The sequence below is a fragment of the Stenella coeruleoalba genome, assembly GCF_951394435.1.
Source record: "Stenella coeruleoalba genome assembly, chromosome: 13".
Classification (NCBI taxonomy): Eukaryota; Metazoa; Chordata; class Mammalia; order Artiodactyla; family Delphinidae; genus Stenella; species Stenella coeruleoalba.
Window position 1 is genome coordinate 26684285 of NC_137159.1, and position 18861 is coordinate 26703145.

Consider the following 18861-nt stretch of genomic DNA (forward strand, 5'->3'; position numbering starts at 1 on the left):
TATGGATCTTGGATGCGGGCGTAAGGAATAGAACATCTACATGTGCTTACAAGGCCCTATGATGCAGGATAGAAATAAGACTTGGAAGAGTGGGGAACAAGGAACATTGTGGTCCATGGGGTGGCTAGCCATGCACTGTTACAGTGAAGCTCCAAGTGAGTTTCAGGTTCTAGTTTCTGACTTGGATATCCAGGTCATTATGAAGATATGTTTTTCAAGGTAGGAGAATAGAAAAAGTACTATTTAATATTTTTGTTAGCTAGATTTATAAATTTTAAGTGGCATAGATTATAAGAACTTCTATTTCTACACTAGCCCCAATCCCACCCACAGATTGTATGTGTTTGGGAGCCTCTTCATCAAAGAATCAAAAGCTTTTTCAGACCAGGCTCTGGTTTCTTTGGTAGTAATATTCCCTCATAATCTTTGTAGGCATTTGACCTATTTGTTTTCAGTTAGTTCCTGTATACGTAACCACAGCCAGAAGTTTCCCTCCCATCTCTCTTTCTCTCAATATAATTGTTTCTACCTTGAGATGATTTGAAACAGTGGGTTTAGGTGGGTAGTCAATACTGTTTATCTGATCTTTGACACTGGGTTATCTGCCAGTTTCTGAATAACATGTAATGATAGGGAAGTGTTAAAGGCTTGAGGCCCACCCCTGTAAAACTGGTTTCATCAGCACAACCCCTAATAACTAGCCCAACTTCAACTCTCTCTTATAGAACTTTGCTAAATGTAGCAAAAAGAAGCCAGCACACATCAACAGTGTAATTTTTCTGACAAATTTAGCTAGATAAAGACTCTGTTGACATATGGTCTGCCTTCCAAGGTATTGCAGTTGAGAATTTTATCAAACGTTTTACTAAAGCATAACACAGATCACCAGCTTTCTAGCTTACCGTGTATGCCCCACTCCTTAAGACCAAATGCTAAGCTAAATGTCAGGACAGTGGCCCAATTTTAAGTATCGATTTCCATATTCATTGTAGAAAACAAACTCAATTACGTGAGACCCAAAATACAGTGCTTGAGCAAGAGTCAAGTTCATTTGTCTCTTACATAGCAGTCCAGTCCTTCAATCAGGCAGCTTTGACGTTTTCGACATGCAACTTTCAATTCTATGTCTAAAAGTGACCATTCCACTTCTCATCACCTCCCAAGTGACAGAAAGAAGGAAATGGGTAATGGCAGCATAGACACATTCATATTAATGATAAGCACAGAAATATATACTTTCTATGTTCATCAGATTGGACTGGACTTACATGGCCACACGGGGTCGCAAGGATAGTGGGAATATGTAGATGTTACTTGTGTAGCCATGTGTCTAGCTAAAACTGCAGTGTTCTATTACTAAAGAAGAAGACAGGGGCTTCCCTGGTGGCGCAGTGCTTGAGAGTCCGCCTGCCGATGCAGGGGACATGGGTTCATGCCCCAGTCTGGGAGGATCCCGCATACCGCGGAGCGGCTGGGCCCGTGGGCCATGGCCGCAGAGTCTGTGCGTCTGGAGCCTGTGCTCCTCAATTGGAGAGGCCACAGCAGTGAGAAGCCGGCGTACTGCAAAAAAAAAAAAAAAAAATGAAGAAGAAGACAGATGTATAGTGATGGAGAATCAGCAGTCTCTATTACCATTACTCATTAGGTCAGAATAGGAGCCAAGAGAGGAAAAAGGAGTAAAAAAACTCACAGAGAGAAGCAATGCAAATGACTAGGTAGGAACGTTCTCCTGAGCTGATTTTTAGTTTGACACCCTGAACGAGCTGTCAGCTCGTTAGGAAGAGTTTCCTCTACACCGAGGCCTCCCTTTCGTCTTCCAAGAGGACACTTTCCCAAATTACAGAAAAGCCCGTCTGCCACTTGGAAGTTTCAATGATTAGACTCATTCTCCATTGTTCTGTTAGACACACGTACCACAAATAAAGAGGCTCTTCTGCGTCTGTGCAGTAGTAGCTCAGAAGAGCTCAGAGAAGGGCGAAAAACTCACGTAATCTGGAATACTTTTACAAAAGAAGTAGGACTTGAGGTGAATGCAAAGGAATAAAGAAGGACAGAAGGCTTCTGTGAGGATTGATCAGAGGAGCTATCCCTGCTGCTCAGACTTTGCAGGTCTGCACAAGCTTAGAGAGAATGACTCAGAGGCAGGTAAATCAGGACTGGTTTCTACAATAAAGTTCCCAGGTTGAACTTCACCAGGTTACTTAATCTCTCTGTTCCTCAGTTTTTTCATCTGTAAAATGTGAACAACATTACCTCATAGGGTTGTTTTGAAAATTTCAATGAAAGGATGCATTTAAAGTGCTAAGATAATGTGCCTTACACATGGTGTATGTTTAATATAAATGTTACCTAAAACCATGTATCTTGGTGCTTTTATTTAAAGCATAACAGATGGACAGAAAAAATAGTTTTATTCATAGTAATATTTTTCACTGCCTCTAACATTGTGACTGGAATGACACAGAAGTCATTCAATAAATAAGTGAATGAATTAGTAAATGAAAACATTTTGAAACCCATTAAAGTAAGCAACCTACACAAGGTTTCCCTGGCTTCTCAAGTTTCTTAGTTGTTCTTAAATAGTGGCTCAAAAATGAAGAATTTATGTTAAATATGTGAGCCAATATACATAATTCTATCTGAACAAAGAAAGTCAAAACTGCTTATTAATTTACAGTGAAGCCATAATATCAGTCTGGGAAAACCAAACATGCAGCAGCACTGAAATTTTCTAGAACACACACACAAAGAATCCTGAAGTTTCTTGAAAATGGAGCCATCTACAGGCCATATCAGTTTACCATCAAACAAAACTCATTCTTTGAATTAGTCATCACAGAACAGGAAGGCTTTTTTCTTTAATGTCTTACTATTCTTATTTTTATTTTTTTGTTATTCTCATTCTTCTTCTTCCAAATATATAGCTCCAGTTCCAAAGCATATCCAGAACACAACCAGTTTTTTCTACCTCCACCACCAGCTTGTGCCAACATCAATTCTCCTTGGATCTGTGCAGTAATCTAACTTATCTCCTGCTTCTGCCCTTGACCCACACAAGTCCATGCACAACAGAGTCACAGCATCCTTTCAAAGTAAATTAAGTTTCCATTACATTTAAAACTTAATGAATGTCTACCATAAGTTATACACAATTTCAAGTATTGGTGTTAAAGTGATAACAAAGACATTGTACCTGTTTTGTGAAGAAAACAGAAAAAATTATGGAAAAATCATTATATCCACTATAATAAAGGTAAGACCAGAATGAATGATGAAGAATTATACAACTAACTTCCTTAAAAATGACAGAGCATTTAAGCTGGTTCTTGAAGGACAAGCAGACTACTACCTTCCCAGTCAAATAATAAGAATGGTAGGAATAAGGCAATAGCTGTCATTTAGCTGGGATTGACTACTACCAGACACAGTGCAAAGTGCTTAGATGCATTACCTCACTTAATCCTTACAGCTACCCAAATAAGTAGACATGTTATCTCATTCTGCAAAGGCAAAAGCTGAGAGTTACCAGGTTAGGTAAATTTGCCTAGGTATACACAGTATTGGATCTGAGAGCTGAATCCAGCGTGTTATGGAAGCCTGCATTCTTAAGAACTAGGCAATACTCCCTCTATGAAAGGCAGAGACAGAGATCCTGGTGACAAAGCTACTGCAACAAAAAGAAGATTCTGAGTATCTATTCTGCAGCCCTTTCACTGACCAGAGTCCTAGAGCTTTAAGATGCCTGTGATTATTTAAATGAATGTCAATGCCAATGACATTGTCCTGCCAATTGCCAATGTCCTGCCAATCCCTGCCAAAAATATAAATTTTGACATTGCAACACACATACGCACAGAGAGATACACCTGCTGCATGAGACTCTGAAAGCAAGAGGCTATAACCAGAACATTAGCCCCATATGGGCAAGCACTCTGTGTTATCACTATGTGTCCCCAGTGTACCAACTTGGCATTTAGCGAATGTTAAACAAATGAACAGATGAACTGAGACTCTGACTGCATTTTAAATATCCAGTTACAAACTGAAAGGTAAGAAGTGCCATCGCAGGACAACAGATTGCACAACAGATTGTACATGGTGCCCAACAGTTGACGGCTTTTATTTTCAAGGATTTGAATATTAAATAGGCAATTGAGCAAGGATTTGAAATTGGCGAAATCGTTATAGATTAGGTAAGTCTTGTTCATTTTAAGTCTAATTTTATAAACATGCCTCTCACCAACTTCAGTCAGGGACATGCATAATAAATACATGTTTTGCTGATAATCATTCAGGTAGAGTTTTTCCACCGATAGAGCCAGTAGTAACCATAACAGGGGGCACAGCATAGTGACATCAGTGGACACTGAGTTCCTAAATGTTACGGTAAAAAAAACAAAGACCTTGAAATGAGAAGAAATGGGACATCTCAGTGTTCATGAAGACAAGCCCACCAGTTTTAACTTATTCAGTTTCAAGTAACAGAAAGCTTTCTCAAACTGGCTGAAACAATGATTGCCTCTTGTAAGTGATATATTTAAGAGGTGTGCCCAACTTTAAGAATCACTGGACCCAACGCCTCAAAAAATATCATTAAGATATTGCTTGTCTCTCCAGCCTTGCTTCAGCATTCCTCTGTATTTGGCTGCATTCTCAGATAGGTTCCCATTTGGAGCTAGCAAAATGGGTTTCAAGCAGCTTCAAACTTATATTCTATTAACTTAGCGAGCCTGGTGAGTAAAGAAACCTCTTTTCCAATAATTCTAGCTCATTAGTCCGTGGATTTCCTCTTATGTCCCCGCTTGTATCATTTGCCCATCCCTGAACCAATCACTGTGACCAAGATCATGAAGCCATTGCTCTGACTGGTCAGGATTGAGCCATGTACTTATGGCTGGAGTCCAAGGATAGGGTCAACTCTGCCCACATGATATAGACTGAGAGTTAAAGAGGACTAATTCTCTAAATACAACTTATCTAAATAAAACACAGAACAGTGGATGCTGGGTTTAAAAAAATACACAATAGAAAAAAGGATATGAATGGCAGAAGCTGAAAATATGGAAAAGCATGTTGAATGTGACCTGACTAGGACTGACTCCTGACTGAATCGGGGCGGGGGGTGGGTGGGTGGGAAGAGGTGGGAATGGAAGAGAAAAGGTTACCCTAAGCCTGTTAGACCACAAACAGTCATTAAGCATTACATTAAGGAGTTTGACCAAGTTGTAATTTGATGGCAATGCTGTGAAAGGAAATCATTCATCATTTGGTTGTGGGTGACTGAATGAATGCATATATGTGCATGAAAAAAGAAACGAAAGAATAAACAAATGTGGAACAATTTTTTTGTTTGTTTGTTTTTACTGTACTTTATTAAGTAGCTTCTTCTTGAACATAGACAATTACCATCTTGATACAGTTTTTTTTTCTAATCAGTAGCTTTTTTTTAAACATCTTTACTGGAGTGTAATTGCTTTACAATGGTGTGTTTGTTTCTGCTGTATAACAAAGTGAATCAGCTATATGTATACATATATCCCCATATCCACTCCCTCTTGTGTCTCCCTCTCACCCTCCCTATCCAACCCCTCTAGGTGGTCACAAAGCACGGGGCTGATCTCCCTGTGCTATGAGGTTACTTCCCACTAGCTATCTATTTTACATTTGATAGTATATATAAGTCCATGCCACTCTCTCACTTCATTCCAGCTTACCATTCCCCCTCCCTGTGTCCTCAAGTCCATTCTCTACATCTGCATCTTTATTCCTGTCCTGCCCCTAGGTTCTTCAGAACCATTTTTTTTTTTTTAGATTCCATATATACGTGTTAGGATACGGTATTTATTTTTCTCTTTCTGGCTTACTTCGCTCTGTATGACAGTCTCCAGGTTGATCCACCTCATTACAAATAACTCAATTTCGTTTCTTTTTATGGGTAATATTCCATTGTATATATGTGCCACATCTTCTTTATCCATTCATCAGTCGATGGACACTTATGTTGCTTCCATATCCTGGCTCTTGGAAACAGAGCTGCAATGAACATTGTGGTACATGACTCTTTTTGAATTATGGTTTTCTCAGGGTACGTGCCCAGTAGTGGGATTGCTAAGTCATATGGTAGTTCTCTTTTTAGACTTTTAAGGAACCTCCATACTGTTCTCCATAGTGACTGTATCAATTTACATTCCCACCAACAGTGCAAGAGGGTTCCCTTTTCTCCACACCCTCTCCAGCATTTACTGTTCGTAGATTTTTTTATGATGGCCATTCTGACTGGTATGCGGTGATACCTCATTGTAGTTTTGATTTGCATTTCTCTAATGATTAGTGACGTTGAGCATCCTTTCATGTGTTTGCTGGCCATCTGTATATCTTCTTTGAAGAAATGTCTATTTAGGTCTGCCCATTTTGGGATTGTGTTGTTTTTTTTTTTTTTTTGATATTGAGTTGCATGAGCTGCTTGAAAATTTTGGAGATTAATCCTTTATCAGCTGCTTCATTTGCAAATATTTTCTCCCATTCTGAGGGTTGTCTTTTGGTCTTGTTTATGGTTTCCTTTGCTGTGCAAAAGCTTTGAAGTTTCATTAGGTCCCATTTGTTTATTTTTGTTTTTATTTCCCTTTCTCCAGGAGGTGGGTCAAAAAGGATCTTGCTGTGATTTATGTCCAAGAGTCTTCTTGCTATGTTCTCCTCTAAAAGTTTTATACTGTCTGGACTTACATTTAGGTCTTTAATCCATTTTGAGTTTATTTTTGTGTACGGTGCTAGGTAGTGTTCCAACTTCACTCTTACATGTAGCTGTCCAGTTTTCCCAGCACCACTTATTGAAGAGGCTGTCTTTTCTCCACTGTATATTCTTGCCTCCTTTATCAAAAATAAAGTGACCATATGTGTGTGAGTTTATCTTTGGGCTTTCTATCCTGTTCCATTGATCTATCTTTCTGTTTTTTGTGCCAGTACCATACTGTCTTGATTACTGTAGCTTTGCAGTATTGTCTGATGTAAGGGAGCCTGATTCCTCCAGCTTCATTTTTCTTTATCAAGATAGCTTTGGCTATTTGGGGTCTTTTGTGTTTCCATACAAATCTGAAATTTTTGCTCTAGTTCTGTGAAAAATGCCGCTGGTAGTTTGACAGGGATTGCACTAAATCTGTAGATTTCTTTGGCTAGTATAGTCGTTTCCACAATGTTGATTCTTCAAATCTGAGAGTATGGTATATCTCTCCATCTGTTTGTATCATCTTTAATTTCCTTCATCAGTGTCTTATAGCTTTCTGCATACAGGTCTTTTGTCTCCTTAGGTAGGTTTATTCCTAGGTATTTTATTCTTTTTGTTGCAATGGTAATGGGAGTGTTTCCTTAATTTCACTTTCATATTTTTCATCATTAGTGTACAGGAATGCAAGACATTTCTGTGCATTTGTATCCTGCTACTTTGCCAAATTCATTGATTAGCTCTAGGAGATTTCCGGTAGCATGTTTAGGATTCTCTTTGTATAGTATCATGTCATCTGCAAACAGTGACAGTTTTACTTCTTCTTTCCTGATTTGGATTCCTTTTATTTCTTTTTCTTCTCTGATTGCTGTGGCTAAAACTTCCAAAACTATGTTGAATAATAGTGGTAAGACTGGGCCCCTCCCTCCCCCCGGCCTGAGTGTGCCAGAGCCCCCAAATAAGCGGCTCCTTTAACCCCATCCTGTCTGAGCAAAAAACAGACGCCCTCCAGCAACCTACACGCAGAGGCAGGGCGAAATCCAAAGCTGAGCCCCTGTGAGCTGTGAGAACAAAGAAGAGAAAGGGAAATCTCTCCCAGCAGCCTCAGAAACAGCGGATTAAAGCTCCACAATCAACTTGATGTACCCTGCATCTGTGGAATACATGAATAGACAACGAATCATCCCAAATTGAGGAGGTGGGCTTCGAGGGCAAGATCTATGATTTTTTTCCCCTTTTCCTCTTTTTGTGAATGTGTATGTGTATGCTTCTGTGTGAGATCTTGTCTGTATAGTTTTGCTTCCACCATTTGTCCTAGGGTTCTATCCGTCCATGATTTTTTTAAAATTTTTTTCTTAATAATTAATTTTAATTTTAATAACTTTATTATACTTTACCTACTTTCTTTCTTTCTTTCTTTCTTTCTTTCTTTCTTTCTTTCTTTCTTTCTTTCTTTCTTTCGTTCTTTCTTTCCTTCCTTCCTTCCTTCCTTCCTTCCCTCCTTTAGACAACGAATCATCCCAAATTGAGGAGGTGGTCTCTGAGAGTAAGATTTATGATTCTTTCCCCTTTACCTCTTTTTGTGAGGGTGTATGTGTATGCTTCTGTGTAAGATTTTGTCTGTATAGCTTTGCTTCCAACATTTGTCCTAAGGTTCTATCCGTACCTTTTTTTTCTAAATAATTATTTTTTAGTTCAACAACATTATTATACTTTATTTTATTTTACTGTATCTTCTTTCTTTCTGTCTTTTTTCCTTCCTTCCCTCCTTCCTTCCTTCCACCCTCCCTCCCTCCCTCCTTTCTTTCCTTCTTGCCTTCCTTCCTTCTTTGCTTCTTTCTTTCTTTCTTTCTTCCTTCCTTCCTTCCCTCCTTCCCTCCCTCCTTTCTTTCTTTCTTTCTTCATACTTCTACTAATTCTCTCTACTTTTTCTCCCTTTTATTCTGAGCCGGGTGGATGAAAGGCTCTTGGTGCTCCAGCCAGGAGTCAGGGCTCTGCCTCTGAGGTGGGAGAGGCAACTTCAGGACACTGGTCAACAAGAGGACTCCCAGCTCCACATAATGTCAAACGGCGAAAATCTCCCAAAGACCTCCTTCTTAACACCAGCACCAAGCTTCACTCAACGACCAGCAAGCTACAGTGCTGGACAACCTATGCCAAACAACTAGCAAAACAGGAACACAACCCCACCCATTAGCAGAGAGGCTGCCTAAAATCATAATAAGGCCACAGACACCCCAAAACACACCACCAGATGTAAACCTGCCCACTAGAGAGACAAGATCCAGCCTCATCCACCACAACACAGGCACTAGTCCCCTCCACCAAGAAGCCTACACGACCCACTGAACCAACCTTAGCCATTGGAGACAGACATCAAAAACAGCGGGAACTACAAACCTGCAGCCTGCAAAAAGGAGACTCCAAACACAGTAAGATAAGCAAAATGAGAAGACAGAAAAACACACAGCAGGTAAAGGAGCAAAATAAAAATGCACCAGACCTAACAAATGAAGAGGAAATAGGCAGTCTACCTGAAAAAGAATTCAGAATAATGATAGTAAGGATGATCCAAAATCTTGGGAAATAGAATGGACAAAATGCAAGAAACAGTTAACAAGGACCTAGAAGAAATAAAGATGAAACAAGCAACGAGGAACACCACAATAAATGAAATTAAAAGTACTCTAGATGGGATCAATAGCAGAATAACTGAGACAGAAGAACGGATAAGTGACCTAGAAGATAAAAGAGTGGAAATAAATACTGCAGAGCAGAATAAAGAAAAAAGAATGAAAAGAACTGAGGACAGTCTCAGACCTCTGGGACAACATTAAACGCACCAACATTCGAATTATAGGGGTTCCAGAAGAAGAAGAGAAAAAGAAAGGGACTGAGAAAATATTTGAAGAGATTATAGTTGAAAACTTCCCTAATATGGGAAAGGAAATAGTTAATCAAGTCCAGGAAGCACAGAGAGTCCCATACAGGATATTTCCAAGGAGAAATACGCCAAGACACATATTAATCAAACAGTCAAAAATTAAATACAAAGAAAGCATATTAAAAGCAACAAGGGAAAAACAACAAATAACACACAAGGGAATCCCCATAAGGTTAACAGCTGATCTCTCAGCAAAAACCCTACAAGCCAGAAGGGAGTGGCAGGACATACTGAAAGTGATGAAGGAGAAAAACCTGCAACCAAGACTACTCTACCCAGCAAGGATCTCATTCAGATTTGATGGAGAAATTAAAAGCTTTACAGACGAGCAAAAGCTGAGAGAGTTCAGCACCACCAAACCAGCTTTACAACAAATGCTAAAGGAACTTCTCTAGACAAGAAACAGAAGAGAAGGAAAAGACCTATAATAACGAACCCAAAACAATTTAGAAAATGGGAATAGGAACATACATATCGATAATTACCTTAAATGTAAATGGACTAAATGCTCCCACAAAAAGACACAGGCTCACTGAATGGATACAAAAACAAGACCCTTATATATGCTGTCTACAGGAGACCCACTTCAGACCTAGAGACACATACAGACTGAAAGTAAGGGGATGGAAAAAGATATTCCATGCAAATGGAAACCAAAAGAAAGCTGGAGTAGCAATTCTCATATCAGACAAAATAGACTTTAAAATAAGGACTATTACAAGAGACAAAGAAGGACACTACAAAATGATCAAGGGATCGATCCAAGAAGAAGATATAACAATTGTAAATATTTATGCACCCAACAGAGGAGCACCTCAATACATAAGGCAAATACTAACAGCCATAGAAGGGGAAATCGACAGTAACACATTCATAGTAGGAGACTTTAACACCCCACTTTCACACATGGACAGATCATACAAAATGAAAATAAAGCTTTAAATGATACATTAAACAAGATGGACTTAAATGATATTTATAGGACACTCCATCCAAAAACAATAGAATACAGTTTTCTCAAGTGCTCATGGAACATTCTCCAGGATAGATCATATCTTGGGTCACAAATCAAGCCTTGGTAAATTTAAGAAAATTGAAATTGTATCAGTATCTTTTCCAACCACAACGCCATGAGACTAGATATCAATTACAGGAAAAGATCTGTAAAAAATACAAACACATGGAGGCTAAACAATACACTACTTAATAATGAAGTGATCACTGAAGAAATCAGAGAGGAAATTAAAAAATACCTAGAAACAAATAACAATGGAGACACAACGACCCAAAACCTATGGGATGCAGCAAAAGCAGTTCTAAGGGGGAAGTTTATAGCAATACAAGCCCACCTTAAGAAGCAGGAAACATTTCGAATAAACAACCTAACCTTGCACCTCAAGCAATTAGAGAAAGTAGAACAAAAAATCCCCAAAGCTAGCAGAAGGAAAAAAATCATGTCAGAAATAAATGAAAAAAAAATGAAGGAAACAATAGCAAAGATCAATAAAACTAAGAGCTGGTTCTTTGAGAAGATAAACAAAATAGATAAACCACTAGCCAGACTCATCAAGAAAAAAAGGGAGAAGACTCAAATCAATAGAATTGGAAATGAAAAAGGAGAAGTAACAACTGACACTGCAGAAATACAAAAGATCATGAGAGATTACTACAAGCAACTCTAGGCCAATAAAATGGACAACCTGGAAGAAATGGACAAATTCTTAGAAATGCACAACCTGACAAGACTGAATCAGGAAGAAATAGAAAATATGAACAGACCAATCACAAGCACTGAAATTGAAACTGTGATTAAAAATCTTCCAACAAACAAAAGCCTAGGACCAGATGGCTTCTCAGGTGAATTCTATCAAACATTTAGAGAAGAGCTAACACCTATCCTTCTCAAACTCTTCCACAATATAGCAGAGGGAGGAACACTCCCAAATTCCTTCTACGAGGCCACCATCACCTTGATACCAAAACCAGACAAGGATGTCACAAAGAAAGAAAACTACAGGCCAATATCACTGATGAACATAGATGCAAAAATCCTCAACAAAATACTAGCAAACAGAATCCAACAGCACATTAAAAGGATCATACATCATGATCAAGTGGGGTTTATTCCAGGAATGCAAGGATTCTTCAATATACGCAAATCTATCAATGTGATACATCATATTAACAAATTGAAGGAGAAAAACCATATGATCATCTCAAGAGATGCAGAGAAAGCTTTTGAAAAAATTCAACACCCATTTATGATAAAAACCCTGCAGAAAGTAGGCATAGAGGGAACTTTCCTCAACATAATAAAGGCCATATATGACAAGCCCACAGCAAACATCATCCTCAATGGTGAAAAACTGTAAGCATTTCCACTAAGATCAGGAACAAGACAAGGCTGTCCACTCTCACCACTCTTATTCAACATAGTTTTGGAAGTTTTAGCCACAGCAATCAGAGAAGAAAAGGAAATAAAAGGAATCCAAATCAGAAAAGAAGAAGTAAAGCTGTCACTGTTTGCAGATGACATGATACTATACATAGAGAATCCTAAAGATGCTACCAGAAAACTACTAGAGCTAATCAATGAATTTGGTGAAGTAGCAGGATACAAAATTAATGCACAGAAATCTCTGGCATTCCTATATACTAATGGTGAAAAATCTGAAAGTGAAATCAAGAAAACACTCCCATTTACCACTGCAACAAAAAGAATAAAATATCTAGGAATAAACCTACCTAAGGAGACAAAAGACCTGTATGCAGAAAATTATAAGACGCTGATGAAAGAAATTAAAGATGATACAAATAGATGGAGACATACACCATGTTCTTGGATTGGAAGAATCAACATTGTGAAAATGACTCTACTACCCAAAGCAATCTATAGATTCAATGCAATCCCTCTCAAACTACCACTGGCATTTTTCACAGAACTAGAACAAAAAATTTCGCAATTTGTATGGAAACACAAAAGACCCCGAATAGCCAAAGCAATCTTGAGAACGAAAAAAGTAGCTGGAGGAACAGGCTCCCTGACTTCAGACTATACGACAAAGCTACAGTAATCAAGACAGTATGGTACTGGCGCAAAAACAGAAAGATAGATTAATGGAACAGGATAGAAAGCCCAGAGATAAAGCCACGCACATATGGACACCTTATCTTTGATAAAGGAGGCAGGAATGTACAGTGGAGAAAGGACAGCCTCTTCAATAAGTGGTGCTGGGAAAACTGGACAGGTACATGTAAAAGTATGAGATTAGATCACTCCCTAACACCACACACAAAAATAAGCTCAAAATGGATTAAAGACCTAAATGTAAGGCCAGAAACTATCAAACTCTTAGAGGAAAACATAGGCAGAACACTCTATGGCATAAATCACAGCAAGATCCTTTTTGACCCACCTCCTAGAGAAATGGAAATAAAAACAAAAATAAACAAATGGGACCTAATGAAACTTCAAAGCTTTTGCACAACAAAGGAAACCATAAACAACACCAAAAGACAACCCTCAGAATGGGAGAAAATATTTGCAAATGAAGCAACTGACAAAGGATTAATCTCCAAAATTTACAAGCAGCTCATGCAGCTCAATAACAAAAAAACAAACAACCCAATCCAAAAATGGGCAGAAGACCTAAATAGACATTTCTCCAAAGAAGATATACAGACTGCCAACAAACACATGAAAGAATGCTCAACATCATTAATCATTAGAGAAATGCAAATCAAAACTACAATGAGATATCATCTCACACCAGTCAGAATGGCCATCATCAAAATATCTAGAAACAATAAATGCTGGAGAGGGTGTGGAGAAAAGGGAACACTCTTGCACTGCTGGTGGGAATGTGAGTGGTTCAGCCACTATGGAGAACAGTATGGAGGTTCCTTAAAAAATACAAATAGAACTACCATATGACCCAGCAATCCCACTACTGGGCATATACCCTGAGAAAACCATAATTCAAAAAGGGTCATGCACCAAAATGTTTATTGCAGCTCTATTTACAATAGCCCGGAGATGGAAACAACCTAAGTGCCCATCATCGGATGAATGGATAAAGAAGATGTGGCACATATATATAATGGAATATTACTCACCCATAAAAAGAAACGAAATTGAGCTATTTGTAATGAGGTGAATAGACCTAGAGTCTGTCATACATAGTGAAGTAAGTCAGAAAGAAAAAGACAAATACCGTATGCTAACACATATATATGGAATTTAAGAAAAAAAATGTCATGAAGAACCTAGGGGTAAGACAGGAATAAAGACACAGACCTACTGGAGAACGGACTTGAGGATATGGGGAGGGGGAAGGGTGAGCTGTGACAGGGCGAGAGAGAGTCATTGACATATACACACTAACAAACGTAAGGTAGATAGCTAGTGGGAAGCAGCTGCATGGCACAGGGATATCGGCTCGGTGTTTGTGACCGCCTGGAGGTGTGGGATAGGGAGGGTGGGAGGGAGGGAGACGCAAGAGGGAAGAGATAGGGAACATATGTATATGTATAACTGATTCACTTTGTTATAAAGCAGAAACTAACACACTATTGTAAAGCAATTATACCCCAATAAAGATGTTAAAAATAAAAATAAATAGTGGTAAGTCTGGACAACCTTGTCTTGTTCCTGATCTTAGAGGAAATGGTTTCAGTTTCTCACCATTGAGAACGATCTTGGCTGTGGGTTCGTCATATATGTCCTGTATTATGTTGAGGTACATTCCCTGTATGCCAACTTTCTGGAGGATTTTTATCATAAATGGGTGTTGAATTTTGTCAAAAGTTTTTTCTGCATCTATTGAGGTGATCATATGGTTTTTCTCCTTCGATGTGTTAATATGGTTTATCACATTGATTGATTTGCGTATACTGAAGAATCCTTGCATTCCTGGGATAAACCCCACTTGATCATGGTGTATGATCCTTTTAATGTGCTGTTGGATTCTGTTTGCTAGTATTTTGTTGAGGATTTTTGCATCTATGTTCATCAGTGAAACTTGCCAGTAGATTTCTTTCTTTGTGACATCTTTGTCTGGTTTTGGTATCAGGGTGATGGTGGCCTCATAGAATGAGTTTGGGAGTATTCCTCACTCTGCTATATTTTGGAAGAGTTTGAGAAGGATAGGTGTTAGCTCTTCTCTAAATGTTTGATAGAATTCACCTGTAAAGCCATCTGGTCCTGGGCTTTTGTCTGTTGGAAGATTTTTAATCGCAGTCTCAATGTCACTGCTTGTGATTGGTCTGTTTATATTTTCTATTTCTTCCTGGTTCAGTCTTGGAAAGTTGTGCTTTTCTAAGAATTTGTCCATTTCTTCCAGATTGTCCATTTTATTGGCATATAGTTGCTTGTAGTAATCTCTCATGATCCTTTGTATTTCAGCAGTGTCAGTTGTTACTTCTTCTTGTTCATTTCTAATTCTATTGATATGTCTTCTCCCTTTTTTTCTTGATGAGTCTGGCTAATGGTTTACCAATTTTGTTTATCTTCTTGAAGAACCAACTTTTAGTTTTATTGAGCTTTGCTATCGTTTCCTTCATTTCTTTTTCATTTATTTCTGATCTGATCTTTATGATTTCTTTCCTTCTGCTAACTTTGGGTTTTTTTTTTTTCGTTCTTCTATCTCTAATTGCTTTAGGTGCAAGGTTAGATTGTTTATTTGAGATATTTCTTGTTTCTTGAGGTAGGATTGTACTGCTATAAACTTCCCTCTTAGAACTGCTTTTGCTGTATCCGACAGGTTTTGGGTCATCGTGTTTTCATTGTCATTTGTTTCTGGGTATTTTTTTAATTTCCTCTTTGATTTCTTCATTGATCTCTTGGTTATTTAGTAGTGTGTTGTTTAGCTTCAAACTGTTTGTATTTTTTACAGTTTTTTTCCTGTAATTGGTATTTAGTATCATAGCGTTGTGGTTGGAAACGATACTTGATAAGTCAATTTTCTTAAATTTACCGAGGCTTGATTTGTGACCCAAGATATGATCTGTCTTGGAGATTGTTCCATAAGCACTTGAAAAGAAAATGTATTCTGTTTTTTGGGGATGGGATGTCCTGTAATTATCAATTAAGTCCATCTTGTTTCATGTGTCATTTAAAGCTTGTGTTTCCTTATTTACTTTCATTTAGGTTGATCTGTCCATTGGTGAAAGTGGGATGTTGAAGTCCCTTAGTATTATTGTGTTACTGTGATTTCCCCTTTTATGGCAGTTAGCATTTGCCTTATGTATTGAAGTACTCCTATGTTGGGTGCATAAATATTTAAAATTGTTATATCTTCTTCTTGGGTTGATCCCTTGATCATTATGTGGTGTTTTTCTTTGTCTCTTGTAACAGTCTTTGTTTTAAAGTCTATTTTGTCTGATATGAGAATTGCTACTACAGCTTTCTTTTGATTTCCATTTGCATGGAATATCTTTTTCCATCCCCTCATTTTCATTCTGTATGTGTCCCTAGGTCTGAAATGTGTCTCCAGTATACTGCATATATATGGGTCTTGTTTCTGTATCCATTCAGCCAGTCTATGTCGTTTGGTTGGAGCATTTAATCCATTTACATTTAAGGTAATTATCAATATGTATGTTCCTATTACCATTTTCTTAATTGTTTTGGGTTTACTATTGTAGGTCTTTTCCTTCTCTTGTGTTTCCTGCCTAGAGAAGTTCCTTTAGCATTTGCTGTAAAGCTGGTTTGGTGGTGCTGAGTTCTCTTAGCTTTTGCTTGTCTGTAAACTTTTTAATTTCTCTGTCAAATCTGAATAAGATCCTTGCTGGGTAGAGTAATCTTGATTGTAGGTTTTTCCCTTTCATCACTTTAAATACGTCCTGCCACTCCCTTCTGGCTTGCAGAGTTTGTGCTGAAAGATCAGCTGTTAACCTTATGGTCATTCCCTTGTATGTTATTTGTTGTTTTTCCCTTGCTGCTTTTAATATTTTTTTCTTTGTACTAAATTTTTGATAGTTTGATTCATATGTGCCTTAGCGTGTTTCTCCTTGGATTTATCCTGTATGAGACTCTCTGTGCTTCCTGGACTTAATTGACTATTTCCTTTCCCATATCAGGTAAGTTTTCAACTATAACCTCTTCAAATATTTTCTGAGTCCCTTTCTTTTTCTCTTCTTCTGGGACCCCTGTAATTCAAATGTTAGTGCATTTAATGTTGTCTGAGACGTCTCTGAGACTGTCCTCAATTTTTTTCATTCTTTTTTCTTTTTTCTGCTCTGCAGTAGTTATTTCCACTATTTTATCTTCTAGATCATTTATTCGTTCTTCTGCCTCAGTTATTCCACTATTGATTCCTTCTAGAGAATTTTAAATTTCATTTATTGTGTTGTTCATCATTGTTTGTTTGCTCTTCAGTTCTTCTAGGTCCTTGTTAAACGTTTCTTGTATTTTCTCCATTCTATTTCCAAGATTTTGTATCATCTTTACTCTCATTACTCTGATTTCTTTTTCAGGTACACTGCTTATTTCCTCTTCATTTGTTTGGTCTGGTGGGTTTTTACCTTGCTCCTTCATCTGCTGTGTTTCTCTGTCTTTGCATTTTGCTTAATTTACTGTGTTTGGGGTCTCCTTTTCACAACCTGCAGGTTCGTAGTTCCTGTTGTTTTTGGTGTGTGTCCCCAGTGGCTTAGGTTGGTTTAGTGGGTTGTGTAGGCTTCCTGGTGGAGGGGACTAGTGCCTGTGTTCTGGTGGATGAGGATGGATCTTGTCTTTCTGGTGGGCAGGACCACGTCTGGTAGTGTTTTGGGGTGTCTGTGACCTTATTATGATTTTAGGTAGCCTCTCTGCTGATGCATGGGGTTGTGTTCCTGTCACTAGTTGGAGCTAGGTCTCTTGTGGACCAATGTCCTGAACTCAGCTCTCCCACCTCAGAGGCACAGGCCTGACACCCAGCCAGAGCACCAAAACCCGTCAGCCACATGGCTCAGAAGAAAAGGGAGAAAAAAAGAAAGAAAAAAATAAGTGAAAAAGTAAGTTATTAAAATAAAAATTATTAAAAATTAAAAAGTAATAAAAAAGAAAGAGTGCAGCCAAACCAAAAAACAAATCCACCAATGATAACAAGCACTAAAAACCATACAAAAAAATGGACAGACAGAACCCTAGGACAAATGGTAAAAGCAAAGCTATACAGACAAAATCACACAAAGAAGCATACACATACACACTCACATGAAGAGAAAAAGGAAAAAATAATAGATATCTTTTGGGAAGTCTGAGGTCTTCTGCCAGCATTCAGTAGGTGTCCTGTAGGAGTTGTTCCACATGTAGATGTATTTTTGATGTGTTTGTGGGGAGGAAAGTGATCTCCACATCTTACTCATCTGCCATCTTGAAGGTCTCCCTGTAGAACTACTTTTTAAGGTAGGAATTGTTGAATCCCATTTAACAATTAAGGAAAATGAGGTACAGAGGCTGAATAGCTTAAAATCAGCATAAGTCAGCAACTGAGAATTTTAGCTGAGGACTCAACCTCTTAGTTGAGTGCTTTGAAATGTGGTGCGTTAAAATAGAGGCTTGTTCAAAATAGTGGAGATAGAGTTACTAAGGCAAAAGCACAAGTAGGTATGCTAGGGCCCAGGGAAATCAGAAAACTATTGTGCTTGCCTACAGTGTCCTTGAAGTGGAAGCTCATGTGAAAATCGGAGATGCCTCCACATCTGGCCACCAAAAAGTAAAATGGTACTTGCAGAGAAGTCTGAAAATCTACCATTTCTGGTCATCCAAGCCACAAAATAGGAGCTGAAAGAGATGTCTGAGACGCCATCATGAGTGCGAAGTTTCAGTAAGCTCCTGAGAATAACAGCCTTTCTTTCTCTGTACCTTCCAAGTATTGTTCAAATACCTATCATTGGAAAATCCTAACTCATAACTATCTTGTAAAGAAATCTTGTTCAAATATGCTTCTTGAAAGCAGAGAAAACCTTAGAAGAGAGTGACGGCAGTGCAAAGTTGACAACCAAAATCCAGCCCAACTACTTTTTTTAGGGAAAAGTCAGCCCTGGGACCATTGGGACTATATGTGTCCCTGTAATTATAGAATGACACTTGATCTTAATCACACTAGCATATTACATTTCTCCCTATTGAGCTGATGTTCCAAGCAAGGTATAAGAACCCTTCCAGAATTTCCCCTATTATCATGATACGTCTTCCTAAAAAGTTACCTATCCATGG

General features: G+C 38.3%; 1 long non-coding RNA gene across 1 annotated transcript in view; it reads right to left on the reverse strand.

Annotated features, from left to right (window-relative positions):
- The window catches only part of LOC307196244, a 28411-nt gene continuing 9550 nt past the window's right edge, over nucleotides 1–18861 (reverse strand). Inside the window, exon 3 of the long non-coding RNA XR_013831076.1 lies at nucleotides 1–1560. This is a non-coding gene — a long non-coding RNA (uncharacterized lncRNA). The remainder of the gene's footprint in view (nucleotides 1561–18861) is intronic.